Genomic DNA, 10,908 nt, shown 5'->3' with positions numbered 1-10,908 from the left:
CCTCAGCACACAAGGATAGTATAACACTAGGTGTCTTAGTGCAAAAGTATGAACAAAACATACTTTAGAACACAAATACACACACAAATGTAGAGAGATGGAGATATAGAGATAGATAGATATATATCACTTCTCCTCAGATTTTGTCAACCCTGAGAAGGGATGAGGAGTTCCCTTCTTATAGGAATCCAATTCCAAGGCTTCTTGGAGAAGCCAACACAAGGTGCAAATCCCTCCATACACGTGTATGGAGGAAGTGAATTGTGCATGTCAGCTATGACAACTGGCATAAAGTATCTGCCAAAAGCAGATGGAAAGGGGTCAACCGAAAAATATGGCCGATTGACAAACAAAGGTGGCCGACCGACCAAAAAAAGTGCCGATCGGCCAACACCTTTGGCCAATGGCAAGAAAAATAGGCTGATGGCTTCATGCCTTGGCCGATTGGTTGAGGAAATGGCCAATAAGCCACCATCTTCCCTCAAAAGCAAAAACACAAGTGCTTGGTCCACAACCAAGCACAAAACAGTCAAGTTGAGAGATCTTGAGGCAAGGCGCGCGGCCGAGACCTCCGGGAACTGAAAATGAACACGAGCATGGATGATCATCGAGTGTTCAAACGATGACGTCCAAGTCTTGAGGACGGTCAAAAATGGGGTGTCTACACCCACTGGTAAGGGCCAAACCAAGTTCGCTGTGGTCGCCATTGATTACTTCACCAGATGGATAGAAGCGGAAACCCTCGCCACAATCACTGAACGGAACACAACCAGATTTATCTGGCAGTCGATTGTATGTCGATTTGGAATCCCTCAAGCCATTGTCTCAAACAACGGCAAGCAATTCGACAATGCTAACTTCAGGAAATTCTATGCAGAGCTCCACATTCAACCATGTTTCTCTTCCTCAGGTCATCCCCAAGCCAATAGACAAGTCGAGGTCACCAACCGCTCTCTCTTGAAGATCATTAAAAATAAGTTGGAAGCCGTTAAGGGACTCTAGGCTGAGAAATTACCAAACGTACTCTGAGCCTATCACACTACGGCCTGAACCCCTACTAGGGAGACCCTCTTTTGCTTAACATACGGCGCTGAGGCGGTCATCCCAGTGGAAATCGGCCTATTGACCCCGAGAGTTCTTCATCCGGATCCAGAACTAAGCGAAGAATTGCGTCGGGTTGACTTAGACTTGATTAAAGAGCTCCAAGAGACCACTGCTATCAGACGGACCTCATATCAACAGAAAATGAGAACACACTACAACTGCAAAGTCTGACCGAGGGAGTTTGCAGTGGGGGACCTCATCTTGCGCGAAGCAACTCTTGCCACCAAAAATCCCGCCAAGGGAAAGCTAGCAGCCAAATGGGAAGGACCTTACGTCGTTAAAGCCAGACCTCGCTCAGGCACTTACAGACTCCAAGGCATGGAGGGCAAAGACCTCCCCCATCCATGGAACGCCAAGCACTTGAAGCGTTATTTCTAGTAAAATGGCGTCTCCTATTTTTGTATTGGTCAATTCCTGTATGTTTTTTTTGGTGATTTACATACTTGTTCGTTTTTGTGCTTTCCATACATGGTGTAAACTGGTGATCAATAGGCCACGCCTTAAATGACAATGACTTTATATCTCCGTTATCTACGATGTGTTTCAATAACGACTTGTTAACTAGAGCTCAACCATACTGAGTTAATTAAAGACTCAGCCAGACTGAGCACGAAGAGCTCAGCCAGACTGAGTCAACTAAAGCCTCAGCCAGACTGAGTTAATTAAAGCCTCAGCTAGACTGAGCATGAAGAGCTCAGCCAGACTGAGTCAGCTAAAGCCTCAGCCAGACTGAGTTAATTAAAGCCTCAGCCAGACTGAGCACGAAAAGCTCAGCCAGACTGAGCTAGCTAAAGCCTCAGCTAGACTGAGTACGAAGAGCTCAGCCAGACTGAGTTAGTTAAAGCCTCAGCCAGACTGAACACGAAGAGCTCGGCCAGACTGAGTTAGTTAAAACCTCAGCCAGACTGAACACGCAGAGCCCAGCTAGACCAAGATAACTTAACCCTCAGTGCAGTAGAGCCCTCTAAGTTTTAGTTAGAATTCGGATGAAACATTCGGCCGGTCCATTTTCACAATTCAATATTACGACATGGTTGCCATACTTAGTCAAAATCCAAGTTCATAACCAGCCATTTTCACTAGTCATACAAGTTAGTCTGTTTACCCATTTTTAACATTTTTCCCATTACGGTTTCCTTACGAATTTCATATTACTTAGCTATATTACAACATGGTTTGCCCATTTTTAACATTTTTACTGATCATCCATGTTTAACATGGTTTCACATTTTCACTTCTCACTGATTGCCCATTTTGACCATTTTACATCATAATTTACTTACAAGCTTTGCAATTTACGCACAAGTCTCATTTTTTACACCTACTTTTTGGTGCATTCCGCTCAGTCATTTTTACCATCCCAAATTTACAACTCAGAATAACAACAACAATAATATACAAGAAAACTCGTTGTTTTATTCAAAAACTTGCGCTTTCATACAAATCGTTGCACCAAATTACATACAAAAAAAAAACAAAACAAAAAAACAAAACAAAACACACAAACAGAAAATTTTTACACCAATCACTCTTCCTCACTAGAGGCAAGATATTCCTCTTCAATCCCCTCATCCAAGGGGGTCTGGGCGACGTCGTCTTTGCCTACTTTTACGAGGCTGAAGTCCACGTCTGGGAACAGCTCTTGCGCCTTATGTTTGAAGGTCATCCAGCCGCTGTCTCAGAACTCGCTCATTTCGTGCTTGTAGAAGTCAGACTGCTGGAAACTCTCGATCATTTCCTCTTCACTCCTACCTCTAGCGGTTGCTCCCGACGGCCCAACCCCCCTATCCCCCTCCTTCGCCAAACTACTGGCGACAGCAGCATCAATGGCAATTTGGAATTTGACGGACCCCTTGAACTGCTCCATGACCGTCGTACACAAGTTGGGGTACGCCGCCCTTTCAGTTGCCAATTTTGCCCTCTCCTCCGCCAGGGCCTTCTCCAACTCCTCAATCCGACCATCTGCATCTTCTCTGTCTTTGATCGCCTGGTCACGAAGTTCTTCGTTGTTGGTCATGGCCTCCTCCAACCTCTCATTGGCAGTGGTGCAGACTTACTGGAGCAGCTCTAACTGCCTCTTCTCACCCGCCAGCTCGAACTCTAACGATACCGCATTGCGGAGTTCCGTTTCCAGCTCTGACTTGGTTGTGAGGAGCTCAGCACCAGCATGCTCTGCTACATAGCTGTGCACTACCGCCAATACCTCTATATTCTTCGCTCGCTACGCATAATCCAGCCCCTTCGCGCAGGCACTTCGAGAGGCTTTCTTCCAACTTGTCGTCTCCACCTTCAGTTTCTGTAGCTGCACCTTCACCCCTTCTAGTTGGGTCCTCAGCGGCTCTACCTCCATCTTCACCCCCGCTACTTTATTCATCAGGGTAGCCGCCAAGGCCGCCGCCTCCATCTGGGCCGAATAGACCCCTCTCAAAAGGTCAGCCTCTGTCAACCGCACCATTGACCGCACGGCCGCATCCTCTAGCATTCCAACGAGTCGGTCGGCCGCTGCCCTGGCCTCCCGCCCTTGTTCTGCCGACCGACCTGCAACTGCGTGCGTGTGGTACATGGCGGTCTTCAGCGTGGCGTTTGTCTCTAGTCCGCTACTCCCAGTCCTCCCTTCACCAGAACTGGGAGATACCTCTACCACAGCCCCCAACGTCGCCTCTGCCTAGGCATATGAGCCCACGACTTCTCTCAGCACTTGGGCGCTTGGACCCATATCTTCTTTTGGCACTTGGGCTCACGCCTTCCTTTGCCGCTTGGGCAATTTCCCTTCCTAGCGCCTTCTCCGTGCTCTCCTCCTTCATCTTCTTTAGAGCAGGGGCGTCTTTACTCCCTTCTACACCCTCCGCCGCCGCCCTCTTCTTCTTCGCCTTCTTCAACACTGCCGCCACCTCCTGCTTACCTCTCTCCTTCAGCGGGTCTACTAGGGGTGGCCGTGGGGCAAAGTCGGTCAACTCTTTGCCTCCCAACGGCTTCGGGCAAGGTCAGACTCTCTCCCTCATCACCAACTTCGGAGCAGGCCCTAACCGAGCCTCCTCATACTTTTCTGTCCTGGCTAGGGTCCTCCACTCCTCCACCTCCTCCGCCTTTCTCCTCGCCTCCAACTCCTCTAGGATGGGGTCCTCTTTCATTGGCTGCGGTCTTAAACCTAAGGCATACAACGTTGAAGGACGGACAAGGTCGTCCCACCTCACACTCTCCTTCTCCCTCCACTCCTTCACCTTTTTCACTTTGCCCTCTGCCTCCACCCCCAACTTCGACTCCATCGACTTCGTCGGGACTTTCCATGTCGTACGCACTCCCCTCCCTACCATTTGCTGACACATAGAACCACCTTGGCCTCCATCCCTTCACCAACGAGGGCAACCCACCTACTAACCCCCTGCCCGCTACCGCCTGCAAAGTCACCCACGTCTCTTGTTGACCGGATGCTTTGTAGCAAGAAAAGAATTCTTCCACTGTCATCGCCGCTCCATCGGTCGCCCGTGGCCATGCAATCGTGCAGGCCATTATAATTTTCCATGCGTTGGGCATCAACTGCCCCGGCGTTGCCTCCAGTCAGTTCAGTATGTCTACCACTACTTGAGGGATCGATAACCTTAGGTCTCCTCGTAATGCTTCCTTGTACAATGAGAATTCTGTCGGCCGTGCATCTGATGCCCTCTCCTTAGCTGTGGGCACCCTCAACTCTATCTCTGCCAGAATTTGGTATTTCCTTTATACCTCCTCTAACTCCTCCGCCGTGAATGTCGACCTGTCGGCCTTGGTGTGCCAGTGGTCCGGCTCCACTTGGTTAATTGGCCTAGCAGCGGCGATCATCGTCGTCGAACGAGCCCGTACTACTTGCTCCGCTCTCTTTTCCTCCCTCCGCTCCGCCCGATACTGTTCCGCCAACTCCACTGCGTCATCGTCCCCCAAAGAGTCTAGTCTCATGGTTGGCACTTCATCTCGAGCCATATCTCCTTTGTGTCTGCGTGTAGCTTCAGACGCTGGCATAAGGAAGTTCGCAAAGTGTTGCAGAGGTGTATCACACGAAACAAATGAGTTCACTTCTGGGACGTGTTGGTTTTTTGCAAAAAGGTAGGTAAAGCGAATAACTCCAAACGCCCACGGTTTGCTTAGATTCCGAGGGTCAAGATTAAATTTTGCCAGTTTGAAAAATTTCAAAAAATTTCGCCCCGCCTCTACAACACCCTATATTAGCCTATCCCTTCATTTCCTGCTAACGCATCACTTCCCTAGTTATGGGATTGTGCCACGTGTACGACCACGATCCACTACACTCTTTCCCTTCCCTGTCTATTCCACTTTACATCATCACGTGCCACGCCACGCCTCGAGGCCTGCGTGCCACCATTTTCCCTTCTCACTCGGTCACCGTCCACGGTCGGCCCTCTTCGCAGTCGGCTTTCTCACCCAGTCACCCTTCGCGGTCGGCCCTCCTTGCAGTCGGCCTTCTCACTAGGTCACCCTTTGCGGTCGACCCTCCTCGCAGTCGGTCTTCTCACTCGGTCACTGTTTGCGGTCGGCCCTCCTCGCAGTCAGCCTTCTCACTCGGTTACCTTTCGCGGTCGGCCCTCCTCGCAGTCGGCCTTCTTACTCAATCACCCTTCGTGGTCGGCCCTCCTCGCAGACGGCTTTCTCACCCGGTCAACCCTTCGCGGTCGGCCCAAATCCCAGTCGGTCCTCTCTCTGTCGACCTCTCACAACCCCTGTTTTCTTCCTTATTGCCTTCGTTGGACTGAAGCTGCACTTGGGAATGGGGGACTGTAGACACCCCATTTTTGACCACCCTTAAGACTTGGACATCGCTAATTGCTTACTTGGTGGAGAAAGGTGTGCAAGGCCAAGGGTTCAGTTTCTTCGGCAAGGAGGGAGTCAAATCTCAACTTCACAACCCTTTTGGACCAAAAAAATCTTGATCAAAAAGATTTTAGACCTTGAAACCCTCTCTTTCAAAATGTTTTGAAAATAAAGTTCCTACGATGTTCCGACGCTCGCATTTTGTTAAATGTCGCGCTTTTCGATAAACCAAGCAAGGACAGAGTGGAAATGAATGAAAGAGAGATAAAATCTTTAAAAAATCTTTCAAAATACCTTGTTTAGGGGTTTTGAGTTAAAGAAAAGAGGAGAAGAGAGAAGAAAACAAGTTTGAGAGAAGTTCGGCATGAATCCAGGTAGGACCAAAACTGCGCGGCTTCACCGAAACAGGCATAACTCTTTGCACATGAGGAATTTTGATGTAAGGTTGGCGCCATTGGAAAGATAACTCCTGGGGCTTCAATGTGGCCACATGGCTGACTAGAAAATCAGATGGAAGACAACTTAGGTGGTCAAAAGTGGTTCAGCATGAATCCGGGTAGGAGAGAGAGGAGCAACCCTCGCTGAATCAGGCTTATTCATTTGTATACCTGGATTTAAGATGTGAGGCCATTACCGTTGGAAAGGAGACTTCTGGGGCTTCATTTCACACTCAAGAATCTCCTAAAGCCAAGTCCAGGTGGGGGAGATATGGTTGGTTGAAGTAGGGCATCAATCCGTTTGGACCGAATCTGCGCGGCTTCACCAAAACAGGCATAACTTTTTGCACAGGAGGAATTTTAATACAAGACTGGCGCCATTGCAAAGCTAACTTCTGGGGCTTCATCCTACAAGGTGGCCGACCACCTTGAACCCTTTGACCAGCTCGGCCGACCAGGTCAAGTGGTCGGCCGACCACTTGAACTGGTCGGCCAGCTCTCAGCTTTTTTGTCTCCCTGAGTGTCTTCCAGCTGGGAGGCATTTGCTGCATCCTCCATACACGTGCATGGAGGATGTTTGACCTAGATTTGAAGCTTCTTGGAGAAGCTTTAGCCTCTCCTCTCTATAAAGGAAGGGCTCCTCTTCCATTGCAAGGGTTCAGAACCTGGTTTGAAGGCATACACACTTCTCCCTCTATATCTCTCCCTTTAGGCTTCAAAAGTGTGAAGCTCTTGCCCTTTTGCATACCAACTCCATAGCCTAACCCTTCCACCTTTGCTTGGAGCTTCTTGGAGGTCTTAAGAGGTCCTAAGGAGCTGCATTTTGGGACCAGAGGCTGCTAGAGTTTCTTGGCTACAAGGGTAACACCCTATTCCCTCTTTGTAGCATCGTCTTGCTCCATATTTTAGCCTTACTTGAAAGCATATTTGGGCTTTGTCATAAACTGAAAAAAGTTTTATTTTGAGCTCCTCTTGAAGTTTGTTTAAGGTCATTTTTCTGTTGGGGGTCATCTACCCCCTTGCATGCTTGTTTTCATCTTGTTTTGAGCTATGCATTAAGGCCTTTGTGTTGTGCTTGGTTTGGCCTTTTAGCCACTGAAATCCAGTGGATTTTCAGTGGCTAGCATGCTGTTTTAAACCCCAAAATCAGAGAGGGGTGATCCTCTCACCCCTTGTTTTGTTTACTAGCATTGTTGGCTTTACAAAGGAGCCCATATTTGCACACTTCTTGAGCATGTTTCAGGCCATTGTTTTGTGAGTTTTATGACCTGCATGGACTCTATCTAGAGTTGTTTTTGCCATATTAGGTGTCCCTCTTGCATGTGTAGAGTAACCCTCTTCATGGCCTTTCAAAGGAGCCTTTACTTGCATGCTTCCTAGCCTCATTTCAGGCCCTTTTCAGTGAGTTTTAGGGCCTTCATACCCTCTTTCCAGAGGTGGTTTTTTCATATTGAATGTCCATCTTGCATGTGTAGAACAACCCCTTGCATGGCCTTCCAAAGGAGCACCTCATTCTAACATGTGATGACTGAGTTTCAGTGGATTTTTGGTCATATTTTGGCATGCCATGTTCCTTTTTTTGGCTAGTTTGGTGACCTCTCATGTGCTTCATATGGTTGTAGTGCAAATCATGGTTCACTAGCTTGTATTGCATGATCTTTTGGCCCTCTTTTCTAGAAAATTTTGGCCATGATCCAAGCTAATTTTCTTCATATTTTAGGCTGCCCTAGCTCTGTTTGAAGTGTTTTGGGTCATGCATGCATTGTTGTATATGGTCATAGTTCAATCAAGCTTACTAGCTTTGCATATCAGGTCCACTAGCATGCGTTGTTTGGGCCCTTGACATGTTTTGGCATCATTGTGTATGACATTTCAGACCTTATACTTGTGCCATACTTCCACATTTTCCATGCTTTAAGTGCTTTCTAGAGTTATGCTTGTGCGCCTCATTTACCGACCATTGCATGAGCTTCGTTTGAATGCATTCCGAGCCACCATCCCAACACATTTTGCCACTGATTTTAGGTCTGCATAGGGACTGTTTGGGAGTGGTTTGGTCATATGTGCATTGCTTTGTATACCTATAGTGTAATCCACTTCACTAGTTTCGGTATCTGGGTCATTTAGCACGCATTGTGTGAAGTGTTTGCATGTTTCGAGACCATCTTTTATGCCATTTCAGAGTTGGATCATGTGCCATTCTATACCATATTTCATCATTTTCCATGCTTTGTTAGAGTTGCATGCTGTGCCTTAGGATCGGTCCTTTGCATTCGTGCATGTTTGCATGTATTTCGGTTGTCTCATTTTCATCATATGGCTACTGATTTGAGTGTGGCTGAGGTCCACTCACATTGTTATAAGTCCATCTTGCATTGTATGTGCCATATAGTTCATGTTCTTGCATGTTTGGCCATTGCATTGCGTATGCCTTGATCATCTCATCGTTTGTCTTCGTATGTGCATTGCGTATGCCATTTAGTTTGTGTGCATCGAGTATGCCATTCGTAGTTCATAGCATTGCGTATGCTAGTTGCATGTTTGTATATCATCCCTCGCATGCCAGCATGATTAGGTTGCATCGCATTTAGGGTTGTATGTTAGTCGCATTGTGTATGCCATCTCGTTGCATTGTGTTTGGAGTAGGGTTAGTCCAAACACGGGAAACGAGGGACGTTTCGTACTCCAAGTGACGAAACGTGTCTCGATTCTCGGTCGCCGACTCTCCGGATTACCCATGATGGAGTTTGGGCCTTGTTGTGTTTATATGTGCATTCATTTCATATCGAGTCGTGCAATTCGACTCCTCGGCCATCATGCATCGAGATGCGTGATCGATGGGACGAGGATCGCGGACTACACTCCTTAGAGCTTGTGCAAGAACGGGGAGAGTGGTCATGCACACATTTGTCGAAAATGCCTTGCCATGCCTCTCTCTTGCTTTGTGTTGCAGAAAACTAGAATCCAGGGGCAGAAAATGGTCGGCCAACCAGGTTTTCTGGCAGGCCGACCACCTTTTTTGGTCTCCACCACAAAGGGTGGTCGGCAGGTGTTCTCCATAGGCAAGGGCTAGTCAGCAGCCTTCCCACAGTCTTTTAGGGTGGAGTTTTAGCCCTCTGGAGCTTTGTACAGTGTTCTAGGATCAATTGCAAGTAGAGGCAAATCGGAGCATCGCAAGGAATTTCCAGACGAGACGACTCGAGCATGCATGCATCTTTTATCATTCGGAACAGAGCTGAGGCGGTCCATTTAGCTTGCATGCTAATCTATTTGCTTTCCTAGTTAATTTGTTAATTAATTAGGGTTTTATAATATTTAATTAGCTAGAGTAGTTAATTATTTATTCGGACTGTCTTATTTATTCGGACCCTCCGCGACAGGACAATATTGTAATAAGTGTACGTGTGTGTGATGCATGTCTTCCAACCCCACGTCTTTCTCCCTTTTATTTACCTGCTTTTGATGGTTAGATTAGGGCACGTTTCAATTAGCATACTTATGCTTCGCATGTTTGCAGTCATTCATTTGTCTTGCATGCACCGGGCTCGGCGCATCATACTAACTGCATTGTATTTCAATTCCAAGTTGAATATGTGTTAGCTGTAACATCATCATATGCCATCTTAGAATAGCCGGGCCTATTTTTAGTTGCATTTTGCATGTGTTGCATTAGGCATCTCAGCATAGTTTGGATTCATGCATGATTTCTAATTAACTTCTTTCTTTGGCTTGGAGTACTCGGTAAGTGCTTATGCTTTAGCATCCTTGCATGCGTGTGAGTGATTGCCATGATAGCATGCTTAACATGAGGCTATGTGCTTATATGATATAACTACCTGAATGCCTGTGGGTGAAAGTTGGGTTATTTGGATTGGAACAATTCATCGACTGCGAGTTTTATGACCACTTGAGAGTGGCAAAATCATGTTTTCTAAGCCCATCCGAGGGTGGCAAATCCACGTCTTAGCCTACTTGCGAGTAGCACCATCAAACCGTTTTCAAAATAAACAAACATGAAATGTTTTGTTCCAATTCAGGCGACCTAGTCTATACTTGTTTTGCTGTGCACAGCACGTAGTAATTCTACGCTAATAAACCAGAATAAGAGCACATATGTTTTCAAAACAAGATATCATGGTTAGTAGAGGCCGATCTTTAATCGGGCGAGTGGGGGTGCTCATGAAGTGACCTTCCCCAATCGTACCCAAGTTCCCGAGCCGAGGCAACTTTGGTGATGACAGACACGTGGCCTTAGGCAACGAGTCAGAGTTTCCTAAATTCCCCCAAAATAAAATATTTAGGTGGCGACTTTGTATCTGGCAAAGCAGTCCATATTTGACACTTCTTTCTTAAAAATCTGTTTTCCAAAATGATTTGTCAGATTTGGACTCTTTGATGATTCATCGGTCTTGCATTGCACTCTGCGAGATTAGATACAGAACCATGACATTGAGTCCGAACTGTAGTGAGCCCAAATGAACAAAACGGGGGGATTCCTCCCGGGACGTTCGGGGACGTCTACAGTTTCTGGCGACTCTGCTGGGGATTTAGAGAACTTGACTCG

The sequence above is a fragment of the Camellia sinensis genome, chromosome 12 (assembly GCF_055761805.1).
Source record: "Camellia sinensis isolate YWXY chromosome 12, ASM5576180v1, whole genome shotgun sequence".
Lineage (NCBI taxonomy): Eukaryota > Viridiplantae > Streptophyta > Magnoliopsida > Ericales > Theaceae > Camellia > Camellia sinensis.
The sequence above is the reverse complement of the archived record's forward strand: the minus strand, read 5'-3'. Positions refer to the sequence as shown.